We start from the raw sequence: 19,274 nt of genomic DNA on the forward strand, positions 1-19,274 counted from the left end.
TATTTTGTTTGTTTGTGTGTTTACCCAAAAGCCTTTAAGTAGTTCTCCTTATTTTGTAAAGAAAGGGTGAGTAAAGGCCCAATATCAGTAAGGAAATTCTCTGTCAGTTAAGGCCTCTACACACTGAGATCTCCTGATTTGTAGTATTGGTTCTTGAGAGGAGGTCATCAATTTTCATAAGGCGTGGTTTCTGAGGGTAAGTCAGACATAATTCTTATCCTCGTTCCTCCATAGGTGAGGTGGTTTTTTGCCTCTGGCTGGCTTCTTTTAGGATTTTTTCTTTATCTTTGATTTTCTGTAGATTGGAAGTTGTATGCCTAGGTACAGTTTTTGTTGGCATTTATCCTGCTAGGCATTCTCTGAGCTTCCTGGATCTGTGGTTTGGTGTTAAGATTAATTTGGGGGAAATTCTCAGTCATTATTATTTCAAATATTTCTTCTGTCCTTTGTCTCTTTTTTCTTTTTATATTCCCATTATGCATATGTTACACCATTTGTAGTTGTCCTACAGTCCTTAAATATTGTTTTCTCTTCGTTCGCTTTGCTTTTCAGTTTTTGAAGTTTGTATTGGTATTATATCCTTACGCACACTGAGTCTTGCCTCAGCCGTGTCGAGTCTACTAAGAAGCCCATCAAAGTAATTTTTCATTTGTGTTACAGTGCTTTTGTATTCTCTAGCATTTTAATCATAGTTGATTAAAATTCCTGCCCTGATAATTCCTACATCCCTGCCATGTCTGGTTTTGATGCTTTGCTGTCTCTTCAAATTGTGTTTTTTGCCTTTTTGTATGCTTTGCAGTTCTTGCTTGATAGCCAGGCATGATGTTCTGGGTAAAAGGAACCGCTGTAAATCAGCCTTTAGTAATGTGGTGACAAGGCACAGGGGCAGGGGAAGTGTTTTATATTCCCGTGATTAAGTCTCATTCCTTACTGAAGCTTTGCCTCCGCACTGTGAACTTCATAAGTGTTTCTCTTTTGTTTTCTCCCCCATAAGTTGGGACAGGATGTATAGAGGGGGCTGAAGGCAGGTATTTCTCTTCCTCAGTTAGCCTCCGATAATGCCTCCCAGGGTTGGCTCCGGTTACCTCGCCTCTGCTGAGGGCAGGCCTTGTGAAGAACAGAATGGGTATTGGAAAATGGTTCCTTTGCTCCTCCCCCTGCTAAAAGCGTCAGGGGATTTTCCCCTGATATTTTTCCCACCACGACCCCACCAAGAAACTTAGATTCTCTTTACTCTGGTCTACCTTTCCTGTTATCCGTAACATTTATCTCCTTTTAATCTGTAATAACCTTAAAAGGATTTTGAAATTTATTGTTCATTATCTTCCCTCAATAAAATCTAAGCATCATGTGGGCATGTTATTTTATTAAACTAATACGTTTCAATCACTATTTCAATATAGTGTATGCTTAATAAATATTCAATGGTCAGATGGTGTGGCTTTTAAGTGTAAGAAAAAGTTCTGACTCACTTGATGAGAGGATAGTCTCACTAGTACTTGGTTTTTATAGATTCTTCTATTCTTTTGGTGGCTGGGGTTACAACACAAATTCTGGATGTATCAGAGTCTAATATGAATTAGTGTTTGTATCTCTCTCCAGATAATGGGAAGATCTTAGAATGCTTTCATTCCATTTACCCCACTGTTGATTTATATGTTTTTGTTATCATTTATTTCAGTTTTCTATACATTATTATCATTTTTATTAGTAGATAGCCATTTAAAATTATTTACATACTTTTCTTTTCATTGAAATATGTCTTCTGCACCCCTGAAATTCTGTAAGAATTAATTTTCCTTTTAACTAAAGGACACTCAGTGGCATTGTCTTTAGTTTAGGCCCATGTATGAAACATTCTCTTAGATTTTGTTTGAATATGCGTTTATTTCACCTTCATGGATAGTTTCACCTGCTGTAGAATTGTTAGTTGGAAATTACTTTTTTCCTCAGCACTTTAAAGTTATTCTTTTCTTGTGATTTCTTTCATTTGTGTTAGAAACTCATTATTTTATCATTGCTCCTTCAGAAGAAATCCTTCCTTCTTTCCTACCTTCCTTCTTTCCTCCCTTCCTTCCTTCCTTCCTTCCTTCCTACCTTCTTTCCTTCCTTCTTTCATTTTTTTTCTGAATGCATTTTCCTTTTTCTCTGGTTCTTGGCAGTTTAAATGTGATGTACTTAGGTGTGTGTGTGTGTTTTTATAGTGTATTTGATCCTGCTTGGGCTTGGTTGTGCTTCTTAAGTCCATAACATTCTTTCTTTTTTTTGAGAAATCTTCACTATTGCCATTTTCCTTCTCTCCTGCCACTCTAATCACACATTTTACGTCTTTTCACTGTATTACGTATTTCTCTTTTGCAGTTCCCATGAGTTTTCCTCTTCATGCTTTATTCTACATATTTTCTTCTGACCTGTCATTATCTTCAGTAAGTATAGTCTCTATTCTGGTTTGAAGAGGAAGCCAATAGTTTGATTTTGTACATGTTCTATTTTAATCCCCCATTGGAAGTCAAGGGAGGCAGTTGAATATTTGATTTTAGGATTTAAGAAATAAGATGGAAATGGAGATAATATTTGGGAGTATTAGCATAGGAATGGTATTTAAAGCTATGGGACTAAATGAGCTTTTTTTAATGAAGTTTAAATGAAGATAGATAAAGAAGAGGCCCAGAAATGGATCACTGGCATTTTTTAACATTTAGAAATTGGGATTATGAGGAAAATCCAGCACATTAAACTAAGAAAGGCGGGAATGAGGATAGCATTTTGCTAAGAAGTCATCTAGGGAAATTATTTCAAGAAAGAGGAAGTAATCAACGATGTCAAGTACTGTATTATGTTCGACGACTGCTGATAACTTGGCAATGTGGGTGTCACTGGAGACCCTGAAACAGCAACCTGGGGAGTGATGGGGACGGAAACCTGCTTAGAGTGGGTTCAAGAGTGAAAGTCAGGAGAGGGATTGGAGACAGCGCTGCGATATCACAGAGCAGGACACAATGATGGGATAGTTCCTGGAGCAGGCATGAGGAGCCGATGGGGGTTTCCTTTGAATATTAGACATTATAAAATAATTATACCTGAGTGGAGTGCTTTGGTAGAAAGGGAAAATTGAAGCCACAAGAGAGTGGCCAAATGAAAGTTAGACATTCTTGGATAAGCATAAGGTCATGGAATCAGATGTAAGATTGGCTAGGCTGGCTTTAAATAAAATCACATGGAATGCCTCGAGTGTAACTGACGGTAAAGAAGGTATATATATACATATACACACACACACACATATATGCATGCAGGAAAAGGTAACTGGATGAGGGAAATGTGGAAAAATCTGTCTTTCAAATAAATAGAGCTGACATTTTCTTATGCTGCCTTTTATAATTTTGTTGGCTCTGTCCATAGAGCCCATTTATGTTCTCTTTGATAACTTGAGTGCCATCCTTCTTTTAACACTGATTTCTTTTGGAAAGTTTTAATATGACTGCATTAGTCTGCTAGTGCTGTCATAACAAAATACCACAGGCTGGGTGGCATAAACAATAGAAATTAATTCTTTTACAGTTCTGGAGTGCCACCCTTATGACCTCGTTTAACCTTAATTACCTCCTTAGGGGCCCTATCGCCAAATACAGTCACATTGGAGATTAGGGCTTCCATATATGAATTTCGGGGAAACACAATTTAGTTCCTAACACCAAGTATAGAGGATATTTTTGAAACCTCAAACAAGTAATGCAATGGTACTTTTCCATTTTATTAAACAATCTGTTCTAAACCAAAACAAACTCTTCTTAAAATTTCATAAAAACTGTTATATAAAACTTAAAATTGTGGTTATTGTGAAAATTTCCAGGTGTTTTGATTTCTAATTACATGTAGACTAGAACTTACTCGTATATGAAGTTTAGTTTGTAAAGCCCTGTTCTTAGGACATAACACAAGTCATTTAAAAGTTAAGAATATAGTATATTTCACTGATAACCAGGAATGTTTTTATAGGGTTTTGACCCCTAAAATTATGTTACTTGTATAAAAATGTACCTGCGCATGGTCTCTGGGAGTGCTTTACCGAGCTGGGGACTTCCCAAGTCATTCTAAATAAACCTAAGAGAAGATATTTCCAAATCTATGTGTAGTTGAGTTTTCTGTTACATATTTGATTTTTTCACATTTACGTTCAGTCTCCCCCAACAACCAGTACCAACTTTCAGGGCTAGTATTTGAATTGTGAGTTTCATTTCTTAGCATCCAGTGCTACATGTTCAATAGATCTCTGCTCCATTTTTCAAAGACAGTCCCAAGATTTGAGTATTTTTTCTTCAGAAGCTTTCCTTTGAGAGGGAAAAAAAATCCCATTGTGAGGTGATATTGGCTCAAACTCCATAGCATTTATTTTAATTTCTTCTCTATGGATGTAGACTCTTGAGATTCAGTGTTCTTCAAGGATCAGATGCCAATTGACTCAAACTTTTGAGAAAAATATGGACTTCATATTGTGCCATAGGAGAGTCAGGAAAAGGCAACAGGTCATTTTATATGTTAGTAGACCCCTGGTTAATCAGGACAAAGGTAATTCATATTCATCAGAATATAGTAGAATTCATGATACTTCAAGGACACCATATTGGGGATATGTACCGTGTTTCCCCGAAAATAAGACCTAACCAGAAAATAAGCCCTACCATGAATTTTCAGGATGACATTCCCCTGAACAAAAGCCCTAATGTGTCTTTTGGAGTAAAACTTAATATAAGACCTGGTTTTATTTTCAGGGAAACACAGTAATTCTTCTTGTCTGTGGTCAGAAGTCCAGAAATTTTAGTGTAATTTTGAAGTAATTAATAGAAGTAAATAAGGTATTTTATCAAAAAGGTAAGTTTGCTGAGTTTTGGATAAGTCATATTCATAAAATTATACTGTCATGATTACATGACTGTAATTAACTTTTTAAATTCTCCAAAGAGAGTATCTTGGCTCAAATATTCTTGTGCACAAAACAGAAAATTTGCATGATTCTTAAACCTAAATAACAGGTCTTTTTGAATTACCGAACTGTTCATTTAATCTCTCCATTTTAATACCTCCAAAGGGAGGTACAGTTTTGTTTTGTACAATTACGGTTGACTCAAAGTCCCCAGATTATTTTCTCTCGCAATAACTTTAATATGCGTATGTTGTCTATAGGCCTGATCTCCTGGGCTTCTGGCTCCTTGAGGGACTTAGCTCCAATTCATACAACAGCCCTTTAGAGAAACCTCTGCTGTGTGTTGTGCAGAATGGAATCAGTGAACCCTTTTTTAAAGTGCTATGGGAAGGTCCAGGTTTCAGGATGGTATCATTATATTGTTTATCTTCCTAGACACCCGAAGGAGCTGACAAAAATGACATGTCTGCATTTGCAGGGTACTTCATTTTCACATCAGGGAATGCAAATTTTTTTTTTTTTTTGAGGAGAAAAGTCACTTTTAATAAGTTTCATTTCTGTTGTAAAGATAATAAGCATTCAGTACAGAAAACCTGGAAAACACATATTAGAACAAACCAGACAACAAAAATAATAACCCCACTAACCAAAAATAACCTCTTTTGATTTATGGTGTATGTTTTTAAATACTTTTTTTTTCTACCTGCTTTTTCACATACCATACATTGGGAATGCTTTCCTATGTTAATAAATTTTCATCCACAACATCAACTTCAATAAGAGGACTACAACATGGTGTTTAAGAATGTGGATTCTGAACGGATAAAGAAGTTGTGGTATATATACACAATGGAATACTATTCGGTGGTAAGAAAAGATGATATAGGAACATTTGTGACAACATGGATGGATCTTGAGAGTATAATGCTAAGCGAAATAAGTCAGACAGAAAAAGCAGAGAACCATATGATTTCACTGATATGTGAATATATAAATTATATATGTGATATATGTGATATGTGATATGTGATATATAAACCAAAAACAACAAAAGAACAAAACAAACAAATGAAAAACAAAAACTTATAGACACAGACAATAGTTTAGTGGTTAACAGAGGGTAAGGGGGGAGGGGGTGGGAGAAGAGGGTAAGGGGGATCAAATATATGGTGATGGAAGGAGAACTGAGTCTGGGTGGTGAACACACAATGTAATTTATAGATGATGTGATACAGAATTGTACACCTGAAATCTATGTAACTTTACTAACAATTGTCACCCCAATAAACTTTAATTAAAAAAAAAAGAATATGGATTCTGGATCTAGATGGCCTGGGTTCAAACGTCACCTCTACCACTTACTAGCTATGTGACCTTGGGCAAGATAATGAACCTCTCTGTGCTTCAGTCAGGGAATTAATTTAATTACAAAGTTAATTTTGTAATTCACTTTGACATAAGCAGATGGCGTCTAGGGCATGTTTCTTCAGACAGGTGAGTTAAGTGATTTCCTAAATTATCTTCAGGGAGGCCAGATACGAAAAATAAATTTAGAAGCCCAAGAAAACATCTCAAAACTTACCCTGAAGAATAATCTCATACAAACAGAATATTTAGTCTATGTCTTCGGTTTAAATGACCTAACTTGAATGTATATTTTGGTTGAATTTTGCATGTGGCATAGAAATACTGAAATGTGCTGTAAGATTTATGGGTTCATTGGATGTTAGTATTAAGAGGCCGTGGCTTCTCTGGGTCTTAATTTCTTCACTTTCCCTAGGTTGAGTATTATAAGCAGAAAACAAACCTTTCAATCAGCTGACAGGAATTCTCTGCTGCTCACGTCCACAGTCACACGTTTCTAGGCTCATGATTTTTCTCTGTTAGGATCTTTGGATTGGGTAAGACTGGGAAAATAAAGTAACATGCATTTAGACAGTCAGAAACTATTATTTTCACACAATAGTTTGAATTGGTTGAGATCCTTGATGGGTATATTCTAGTTTCATTCTCATAAAATTGTTTCATAATCTACATTTATTGTGACACTCAAAATGCTTTCTATCCTCTTTGAATAATAATGAGTACAAATATAAATGACCTGAAATGTCTAGAAAATATTAAATCTTGAAATCGTTTACTACTAAGGCACAGTTTTTCTGACTAATCTTAAATTCTACCCTGCTAGGCCATAGCTTTCCAAGCTCCATTGACTCTGAGATCACAGGAGGTTAGCAAATTTTTATCTCATTAATTTCCTGTTAACCAAAACCCTTTACCAGGAGAGAATGTTGTTAGACTTCTGTCAATACTTCTGCTGCTGCACACCCTGTTAATATTTTTGAGTAACTATGCTATTGGAATAGTTATGATTATTTCAAGATTCAAAATGTATGCCTCCCTTAACTTAATTTTCCTTTCTTCCCATTATCTCTACCTCCCCTTTTTCTCACTTCTCATTTAATCTTTTTCTAAAAAACACTTTTTAAATTTTGAATAAATACAGATTCACAGGAAGCTTGAAAGATAGTACAGATAGGTCCCTTGCAACATTCACCCAGTTTTCCCCAATGTTATATCTTCACAACATGAAAAATAGGAAACTGACATTGGTATGAGATGTGTGTATAGCTCTATATTATTTTATCATGTGTGTCGATTTGTATAATCCTACAATCAGGATACAAAATTATTCCATCTCCACAAAGATCTCCCTTGCGCTACTCCTTTTATAGTCACCCACTACTCTTTTCCCACCATTCCTAATCCCAGACAACCACTGACCTGTTCTCTAGCTCTACAATTTTGTCATTTTGAGTAATATGTGTGTGTGTGTGTGTGTGTGTGTGTGTGTGTGTGTGTATGGAATCATAGAATATGTGACCTTTTGAGACTGGCTTTTTTCAACTCAATCTAATGACCTTGAAACCCATCCAAGTTGGTGCATGTATCATATTTTCCTCCTCTTTATTACTGAATAGCATTCTGTGGTATGGATATACCACAGTTTATTTAACCATTCACCTATTATAGGACTTTTTGGTTGTTTTGAGTATTTAGCCATTATGAATAAAGCTTCTATGAACAAAATTGCACCGGTTTTTGTGGGTTAACTGCTGATGTCTAAAGGAGTTGTAAGGGGAGTGACACAATGACAGAAAAATGACTGGATATCATTCATTTTAGCCAAGGTCCCCTGAGTAGACAGACAGTCTCTGCCACGGGGACACCCAGAGATGCCCTGTTTCTTGTCCAGTGTTTAGTCTGTTCTCTCACCTTCCCATTGGTATTTTGAGCTACTTAAGATACTTTCGATGAATTTTCTATTTCTGTTGCTTGCAACTGAGGAACTCATATATTATCCACTTTTTCTTTGCCTACAAAAATATTCAATGTCTGTTGTTCTTTTCTTTAATAATTTCTTCAATGAAACCTAAGCTTACAATTTAGTACACCTCACAAGAGTAGACTAAGTTATATTGGAATTTTACTTCTTTTTAAATAATGTTAGTTGAGGATCACAGACATTTGTAAATGATTCTATTTTGATAATCAGACATTTGTAAATGATTCTATTTTGATAATCAGTTAACACAATTTCACTTGTTGAAAAACATTGATAGTAATTATCATTGATTGAACTTCCACAGTGTACCAGCAAACGTGTCTTCCAGACTTGCCATCTCTGATCTCTATAATAGGTACACAAATAAAATGTTACTATTTCCATTTTAAAGATGAATATACTCTTGTAGTCGTTTCCTACTGCTGCATAACACATTACTGCAAACCTAGTAAAACTACACAGACTTACCGCTTGCAGTCTGTGTGTCGTGGCTTGATTCTAGCTCGGGGTCTACAAGGCTGAAGTCAACATGTTAGCAGCTCTAGGCTCCTTCCTGGAGCATCTGGGGAAGACCTCATTTCCAAACTCATTTGTGTGTGTACAAAATACAGTTCCTCGTGGTTGTGGGCTGTGGTGTCTGTTCCTCGCTGGCTCTTAGCCAGGGGCCTCTCTCAGCTCCTTAAGGCTGGCCACATTCCTTCTTATGTGGCCCCTCCATCTTCAGACGAGCACCGACACATCTATTCCCACATTTTGAACCTCTCTGACTCTTCTGCTCTCAGCTGGAGAACACGCTGGATCCATCCAGGTCATCCAAGTTACCCTTCCTCTGTTGAGGTTAACTATACCATGTAACACAACACAATCATACGAGTGATATTGCACCATGAGATTAGATTCCAGGGCTTAGGACAGGACATCTTTGCAGGACCATTTTAGAAATCCTGCCAACCACACGAATGCTCATGGGACAGACAAGTAAGCATTAAGGCACAGAATGGACATTCAAGCCTGCCATTTCTCAAGTGTACATGTTAGCCTATGTGTGTGCTTTCTTTCCTGAGATTGCAGTGTTCTGTGCTAATATCATTTCACGACACTTATTAGTATAAATATTCTTTAATAGTAATGTTATCATATATTTGCTGAGGACCTACGATATCATAGACACTGTGCTAAGTGTTTTGTAAACATCTCCTTGAATACTTGAGCTTCCGTTTTGATATGAGTTTTTCAATCCATTTCGCAGCTTTCCCCAGCCGAGGCTTCTGAGAGCTTGTGCCATATGCCTTAGGTCAGGCATCCACTAAATGCAAGAGATGTTTGTGAAACCCATCAAGGCACAGCACGTTTTTGTTTTCCCCGGGGGTCATTTTGAAAGGGATGTGATGAAGCATGATGAACGTTTAAGGTTGATATTATTCTTTCTCCAATTCTGTGTTAATAAATTACATCCTGAATTCTTAAAAATCTGGTTTTAAATATTTAGTATTATTTTAGAACACAAGGGTCAAAGTTTGTTTTACAATATGTGCTTACAGTGCCCATAACATGCACAATTTCACATTCTTCATGAAACATCATTTTCTCCCCTCATTTTACTTTAGTCATCTCCTGTTAACATGGTCTCAGTGAATATAGAATGTGTTCAAATAAAGGGTACGCAGCATTCCCAGTAAGGAAACACGGTGAATTCTTTCTTTAAGTATTGTTAACTTTTGCCACTAGATGGCAGCATCAGCTTATCAATCAATAAAATTAACTAATGCTGCCTTTAATAATTGAAAGCATTATTAAGATAGTAGGTTTGGAAAAAACTTTCAAATATCTAAGAATTAATTCTCGAGGGCTGTGAACTCATGTACAAGTTTTATGTGTTTGGGCCACAGTTTTACGTATATTTATTCCACAGAAAAGGACTGGGTCTTTCATCAGACTCACATAAAAAATGAAAATCTCTGATCTACTCTAACATTCTTGTCTTCGAGATTGTGAAACTAAAGTATAAAGGGGGGGAAATGACTTTGCCATGGTATGTAACAGAATTATGGCTCACCTGTTTTAAAAGCACAAAGCTCAGAGATTTTCACTCCTACATAAAACATTCTTATAACTCCTTCCATCGTCATTACGATCATAAATAAAAAGACTTGGTAAAATTAGGTGCAAATATTTTTCCTAGTCTGTCCTTTGCTGTTTTTGTAGTAAATAAAATTATGTAATTAAAATATTTTATTACTACTTTTGTCTTTAAATATTGACGATAGATTAGGATATTTGGCAAATATTTATTTTTGTGCTTTTATGGTTTTTCGTGTGTATTTTAATCTAATAATTCAGGGATTTAAAAATACTTAAGGAATAATTACTTCCTTTTCTTGGGATAATACTTATTAATAATAATGGTAATTGTAAAATGCTACTGACAATTGAGCTATTGAAACACTCTTTAAGGACAGGTGATGTAGAGTTCTTAAGTAACAGGTAATGTTGTAAGTCCTGTAAAGATGGTTCTATTTTAAGACAACTCTGTAAGGTAGGAGTTGTCTTCATTCAAGAGATTAGGAAAACTGAGGATCATAAAAGTGGAGTAATACAGAAGGAAATGACAGACACATGTCAAATTAAATTATGCTTCATTCTCAAGCTCTCCTTTCCCTTCATCCAACTGCTTCCTTTATTATATAGTATATAGCTTAATATCAATCTCATTTAGTCATCTATTTTGGTGCCAGTATCACCCTGCTCTAACGTTTACTGATAGAGAATGTCTGTTATTCAGTATGTCAGTATGTCTGGTCTTTTTGTTGCGGAAGAACTGACGAGGACCGAGAGACTCAAGCGGCTCGCAGAGATCAGGGAGAACACGGCTTTATTACGCCAGCGGGCTCAGTGGGATTGTTCCCAAAGAATTGAGCACTAACTGGGGTCAGGCGCTTTGTTTTATATGTTTAGGCCTCCAGGTTGGGGGGAAATCTGGCCGGGGTGCCAGGGAGATCTGTCACTAGCAGCTGTGTTTCTTCAACATTTGTTTTGACAGGGACGCCTCTAACTATGGTGCCCACGGGAGACATCTCCCATAAGGTATGGGAGGAAGAGGGGGATGGAGCTCTTGGGGAGGGGGACCTGCAGGAAAAACCATCCCAACATTTTATGCCTCCCTTATCATTTTTGGAATTGACATTCTTTACCCAATAATACTGAAAAAATTAAGAGATTTTTGTCATCAATGTGCCTTCATTTAAAAGGACATAAGAAAGTAAACTGAATTACTTTAACAACCATTGTTTGGTCTGCTCTGCATTCTTCACTCCATGTTACAAAGTTTGCAAAGAATGGACATTGATTGGGGCTGGTGTACAAAATATACCTGGGAGGACAAGGGCATTGATCTGTCAGGAGGAATGCTGGCTGGACAGGGTCGTAGAACCTTCTGCTGTACCTGGCATTATCCTTTTGGCGGCTGGACCGTCGGGAAGTCTGGACTTGGGCTGAGGTGGCCACGGCAGCCCACTGGAAGGGCTAAGAGTGGCAGCAATTTCCCAAAGATTATGGATGTGTCTTGATATTTAACAACTAGTGTAGACATACCAGTGCTACCCTGGACATCACAAATGTTGAAGTGAATAATCTATAGTTTCCATCCTCTACGGTCACAGTTCTGTAAGGGATAGTAAGTCCCACTCAAAACCACCATAACAAAAGGCAACACTAATAAATTCGCATGTGAGGTTACTACATGTTTTGAAATTTAGGGGGAGAGATTGCTTTGGCCTGCAGACAGAAAAAGGAAGGCTTTTTATGGAGGACGTCACATGCAAACTATGCTGCAGAGTGGGCTGAAGACAAACGTGATAATGGGATCAAAGATTCAGAGGAAGGGTGAATGGGTAGCCCCATCAGATTAAGCTGCCGAGGGTAAAGGTGAGGGGATGAGATAGTATGTTGGAAAGAACTTTGTGGCAGGATTTGTGAGGTCTTGAGGATCAAGGAAATAGATCCACTCTGAACATATCTGGTACTCAAATGGCTTTTCATAGCTCTGTCTCACCCACCATGCAAACCCCGCTGCTGGAGGCAAGAGGCAGGATGGATTTCAGGGAGAGTGAAGGCATAGAAGCCCAGGAGGCTCAGTTAGTGTCTAGGTCTGGAGTTCCTACCAGTGGTTCAACACTGAATCTCCTGTGGCCTCGCCCAGAGATTCTGATTAACTCTCTTAGACTATGACCCAGCCTCCAGTATATGTAAAAACTTCCAAAGTGATTCTAATATACAGCCAGGTTGAGAACAACTAGTCTCGATCAATGTTTCTCACACTGGAGTCTGAAGGTACTTTCATTATATAATTTGTGAATCTATAGCTTTGGGAGAATTTTTGAATTTCTATCATCATTTCAAGGATAGTTGAAGGATTATAAATAAGTCATTTTACTGGTTATAAAGACAAAATTCCTCTTTTGGAGAAATCGATAATTCACAGTTGAGGACTACTTTCATAACACTTCAGTTGGTTAAGTTCATGTTTCTGAAACTGCGTTCCACAACTCCCTGGGTATCCACAGTAGTTCTCTCACACGGTCCAAGAAAAGCATTCTTACAATTTTCCTTTGGAAGGCATCTCTATAGGTATAAGTAATCATTCTGAGAAGCAGTGGTCAGGATTGAGATAATAAAAGATTCAACAGTATAAATCTTCCAGCACCCTCATTAAACAGACTTTCTTCCAGGAAGTGCACAGTTATCGTTTCTCCCAAAGCTGTTAAGCACTCTAAGTGATCTGGAATGTCTGAATTTTCACCCGTGAGCCCTTGGATTGAAGTTCAATCACACTTGACACTTCCAGATGCCTGGGTTCTGGCCATGCCTCAGAGCCTTGATTTCATGTACAAGGGTGACGAGTGTGGGCTGCTGCAGAATCCAGAGCTGAGTGCCCTTCCCTGCCCACCCTAGAAGAGGTTACAGAATTATATTGAACGCACATTGTGAAGACACACATTCATCCATTTCTTTCCTCACTCCCTTCTTAAGATGCGGCTGCTCGTGTCTTCCGTAGTTTCTCTCTTCCCATTCTCTCATCACCACACCCATGCCTTGGGGTTCATTCCCTGCCAGGACCTGCCACCACTCTTCTTTCCACTTTCCTAGGAATCCAGAGAGACCCCTTGCTGTACATAGAATGTGTTTCCCCACCTCATTCATATGCTGAAAACTAATCCTCAATCTGATAGAATTAGGAGGTGGGGACTTTGGGAGGAGTGAGGTCATCAGGGTGGAGCCCTCGTGAATGGGATGAGTGCCCTCATAGGGAGACCCCAGAAAACCCCCTTTCTAGTTAAGGCAGGTCCTAACTAGACACAGTGGACCTTGATTTAGGACTTCCCAGCATCCAGAACTGTGAGAAATAAATTTCTGTGTTTATAAGCCATCCAGTCTATAGCAGCATTCTGTTAACCTGAATGGACTAAGACACCCTGTTATCACTTGAATCCTCCACCTCTTCACTGAAGATTTCCTTTAACTCTCAGCCTTAACGGAATCCAGCTTGTCCCCAGCAAGCATCTCTTCTGCTAAATTTAAAGGATCATTTAGCTTCTTATGGAAAAGAAAAAAAAATTTCCTGTGAGAGTCCCCTGTCTCCATTTCTCCTTCCCCAGAGTCAACCACTAAATAACTGACCTATATTTTTTACTTAATGCATTATTTTAGTTTTCGTCACTACCTCTTGACTTTCCAATATGAAAGATGAGGATTTAACTTTGCCCAGTGTAGGTCCCCCTACACTGTATCAACCACATCTTTTCTATTCCCCATCCACTAAATGCAATTTTATTGTATATTTTGTTCAATCAGTATTCAGTTGTATCACTTCTCACTACGTGAAACCAGTTTTAATTGAGTCACACAATATATTATAAATAGCTTTTCCCCCCATACTTCTTTTTCTCATAATAATAGTCTTGTTTTTTGTTTGCTTACTTTCCTATGTATTAATCTCTAATTCTATCCTGAACTCCCTGTCCAGTTTAGTTTTAGTTTTATATTAATCTATAATTCTGTCCTGAACTCCCTGTCCAGTTTACATGCATCAGATCAGGTATCCTATTGATTTCATTTTCTTGAAGAAATTTCACCTGGAGCCCTCTGCCTGTTTCCATCTGGACTAGTTGACCTCTGCATCTGGTGCACAGTTATTGTGTTGGGATCTCCTTTAAACATAATCCTTTACTTTTTGTTGTGTTGAATTCCACTTTCTATGTTAGATTCCATTTTCTTTATATCCTCTATTTTTCCTTTTTTCCCCCTTGGTTATCCCTTTGTTTCATTGAAGCACATGCTCCAATATTTTTCTAAGAAAGTAAAAGTTTTGATAAAGTTGTCTTTCAAGAAAGGTAAAGAGTTTAACAAACTGTATGTGTAAAACTATATTCTACCTTTACTTTTAATGACTATACTGGCTATGCATAGAATTCTGAATTGAAAATCATTTTTCTTCAGACGAGATCGGGCGCGTTCAGGGTGGTATGGCCGTAGACTTGCACACCTGAAATCTATGTAATTTTAATAACAATTGTCACCCCAATAAATTTAAATTAAAAAAAAAAAAGAAAATCATTTTTCTTCAGAATTTTGAAGGTATTAATCCTTGTTTTCTAGTATTTAGTGTTGCCTGTTGGTAAATCTGAAAGCATTCTAATTCTTTCAGATAAGGGTAAGAGACTAGTATTTTCCCTCTCTTTTGGAGTTAGTATGAATTTGAAACAGAGTTTTCAAGATCAATTTGATGCTATTATAATTAAATGAAAATAGTAATGTTTTTTTCTTAATTTTTCCCTCATTTTCAGTTAAAATGTGCAAATCTTTTGCAGCATAAGTTGCATGTTCTGTGGTGAGGCTCAGCATAGTTTGTTTCCTTTTTTTTTTTTTTTTTGGTTAGTTTCCTTGCCTAATGGGTCATTTAGGTAAAGGAAGAAAATTATTTTTAAGAACATAAATATACATTGAAGAAACATCCAAATTATATGCCTTTTCTTTGATAAATGGGTTTGTTTTTTGAATTTGACCTTCCAACTTTAATCAAAAGTGATTCTATCACTACAGCTAGAAGTGCCTTATCTGGAAATTTGTCTTTATAACTTTGGAAAGTAAAAATTTTTTGTTGAGATGTAGTTGACATATAACATGGTATTTCTTTAGGTGTACAACATAATAATTTGATATATGTATATATTGTGAAATGATTACCACAATAGGCTTAGTTAACATCTATCACCACACAGTTACAAACTTTTTCTTGTGATGAGAAGTTTTAAGATCTACTCTTTTAGCAACTTTGAAATATATTATGTTAAGCGAAATAAGTCAGACAGAAAAAGTTGAGAACCCAATGATATGTGGGATATAAAACTGGAAACAACAAAGGAGCAAGACAAACAAGTAAAGAAACAAAAATTCATTGGCAGAGACAATAATTTAGTGGTTACCAGAAGGTAAGGGGGGCGGGGGTTGTAGATGAGGGTAAAGGGGGTCAAATACATGTTGATGGAAGGAGAACTGACTCTGGTGGTGAACACACCATGTGATATACATATGATGTATTACAGAATTGTACACTTGAAACCTATGTAGGTTTACTAACCATTGTCAGCCCAATAAACATTAACTAAAACAAAAAGAAATATACAATACAATATTGTTAGCTATAGTTACCATGCTATACATTATATCCCCAGGATTTGTTTATTTTATAATTGGAAGTTTGTCCTTTTTTGACTACCTTCACCCATTTTACTAACTCCCTTCTACAATTCCCGCCTCTGGCAACCACCAACCAAGTCTCTGCATCTCTGAGTTTGGATTTTCTTTTTTTAAGAATCCAAATCTAAGTGAGATTTTGTCTTTCTGTCTGACATATTTCAGGAAATAAATTTAAAAATAAATCTTAAAAACATGTGTTCTAAAGAATGATTCAAAACAGATTTACATAAAGAAATTAAAAATAATTGTGTGATAAGTGACATGGAAGGGATTAAATATTAATTTTCATGTAAACCAGTAAGTAAAATTCGAAAAAATGGAAAATATAAATATTATGCTAATGGAACAAACATTAACAGTTCTTCAAAGAAAAGAGCTTTAACCAAACATCAGGATGACAGTAAACAGGGCCAAAAGTACTTCGCAAACCCCAACTAATGGCAAATGCTTTTTGTTGATAGAAGACCCTTTATTTAAGAGAACACACAGATAAAAGCCCTGAGCAATAATAAACCTATGAACGCACACTGTCGCACAATAGAAAGCAATTATCTAGACAACTCAAAAGAATCACATAATTTTCCAATGAAGTACCAAAGGAACCAGAAACATTTTAGAAAAATATTTGAATTTCCTAGGAAGATCTCAAATGTGTTTGTCTCCATGAATAAGAGGGTAAAATCATAGAGGAGAAGAGGTAACATTAAAAAAAAAGATTAGGGGAAAGGGATTTAAGTATTAAGTGAGGAATTTAAGGAGAATACAATGCAACATCGGAATTAGAAGCCACATGGGAGGCTTTAAATAAAGAATTGACACTTAGTGGATCAAATTCTTGTTTGAGAGTACCAAATTGAAAAGCTCTTGCAAGATGCAGAGAAAAAGGAAACATAATTAACAAGATAAGAAACATAATCATTTCAAAAACATAAAGCAGAGATTCAACAATAGACATCAGCATAAGGCTCATTTTTGTGTGTTTAGGATAAGTCAGACAGTTGAAGTAGAAGGGATGATCAAAGCTATAAAATGTTTTCTGAGCTAACAAAGAGTCAAATATTTAGATTTATAATTTCCATTGTTTTAGACAAAAATTAGTAATAAGAAGCCAACAAATCCTAGAGATTTTCAATTGTAAGGTTAATAATTATTTAAGTACAAAGGCAATCAAAACATGCTATCCAAAAAGGGGGGGGGGGAACAAACAATTCTCAGTCCTCTGCGAATTAACATTATAATAAAGAATAAATAATAAAAGGGCATCATCTAAAGGGTTTTTAGGAAAGAAATAAGTGATTACAGGTAATAATAGTATATTACATATTTTAAAGTGGCTAAGAATGGATTTTAAAAGTCCTCATCACAAGAAAAAAATGCTTGTAACTATGTATGGGATGAATGTTAACTAGACATATTGTGGTATCATTTTTCAATATATACAAACAGAGTTATGTGCATATAATGTTCTATGTCAATTGTATCTCAAAATTTCTTTCATATACAGAGTCAACAGAAAGTTATGAAAAATTAGGGTCTCGTAGAAAAAATGCTTTAAACAATACAGCAGAATGTTAAGAAATTAAGCTTCTAGAGTAGGGAAGTTGTGTTGCATGTTGAAGGACTTGTAGTTTTCCCTTACTCAGGCTAGAAGCATTCAGTTTTCCATATTGACTCTGTCGATGCTGTTTGTGTTGGAGGTGAAATGTAACCCTAAGCTTTTTGTTTTATTTGTTTTTATTTCTTGGCAGTAAGAAATCTATTTCCTTTGCCATATGCTAACAGTTCAGATATAATCTGTCAAAGTTTAATGACCAGTAAATACATCACGAGAAGTTGTTCCTTTCTATCCCCAGACTAAAATAGTTAAACCCTTTACATAGTTTGGACAAAATCCTAGGAAAATTATTTCTTTGGGTGGTAAATGCTGTATCTGAAGAAAGTCCATTTCTGCCTTTGCTCCCAAGATATTAATGCAGAAGAGAGAGAGGTACCAACCTCTCTGTGCTAATTTACAAAGGTTTCATAGAGTTTTTTTGCTGAGCCTGGAACTAGAGGTAATGGAGAGTCTAGATCTGGTTAGAAACGAACACAAATTTATCAGAAAACAAGTCTAGTAGGACTTACTTAGCCTATGAAGCAAAACTTTAATTGCACTTTCCCTTGGTGGCCTAATTTCCAAGATATGGCACACATTGGAGCAGAGCATCTTCAATAACAATAACAAAGAAAACAATGATGCAACTCTGTCAGGGAATTTTCATCTCACCAGTGAGGACTCTGAATATGTTTTCCAGTGGAGTCCTCTACATTTTCTTTTTTGGAAGAAGATGAAGAATAAAATCAAGTGATTATTGAAAATTCTGCCCCATTCTGTGTGAGGGCAGTCATGTGTAAGGATGTGATGAAACCTAAGAAACTTGGCTTATTTATCCTTTGTTCTTCTTGTTGTCTTTAAAGAAGAGGGACCCCATTAGAATGTAAGTTGAGTTTTTCTAAGTCATCTTCTATTCTTCTTTCTACTTGATTTTTAACAAGTTCAAGAGAACATAAATTAAATAAACTTAGAATCAATGATATGTTTGGTTCATGGCCAGGATCTGCATAATCCTCATTTTTGTTGGAGGTTGAGCAAGATCTAAGAAGGCATCGTTTATATAAGTAGAGATAAGTTTAGGTTCTGCTACTGGATCAAACTACTTACAGTAGTCTGTATACTGTAACCATACTACAAGTATAAAATTGGACAGAGTATTTCACCAGCAGGGTAAAGGGACAAGATAGCACTGAATTCTACTCCATCCCTGTCTACACCAACTGGATGATTTGCTTCCTAAGGGAAGGCTCACATAGATTGTGTGGCTATTATCCTAGTGCTCTGAACATGAGAGCTGATGTGTCCCCCATTCTGTGTTGTTTGACATGTATGGAGCACTGTATTCTATTCTAAGCACCAGATGAAAAAGAGAAACTGAAAAACTCAAATGTGCATACAGGGCTAGAAGTCTTGGGCAAGTGCAGAAACCAAGATTGACAGGGAAGAATTGAGGAGCTTCGGGCAATTGTCAAGTGGAAGATTGACATGAAGTGTGACTGCTCCTGGAGGAGTGATTAGATTCTTGAAGAGGTTTGAGCAAGAGGTGAGAGTGATGGATAGACAGTTTGACTGGCCATTCCATCTTTCCCTGAAGCAAAGGAGGTAATGTAAACAGAGGAGGCCTTGCTAAAGTCAAACAATAAATTTCAAATTTG

Source organism: Rhinolophus ferrumequinum, chromosome 11 (genome assembly GCF_004115265.2).
Source record: "Rhinolophus ferrumequinum isolate MPI-CBG mRhiFer1 chromosome 11, mRhiFer1_v1.p, whole genome shotgun sequence".
Lineage (NCBI taxonomy): Eukaryota > Metazoa > Chordata > Mammalia > Chiroptera > Rhinolophidae > Rhinolophus > Rhinolophus ferrumequinum.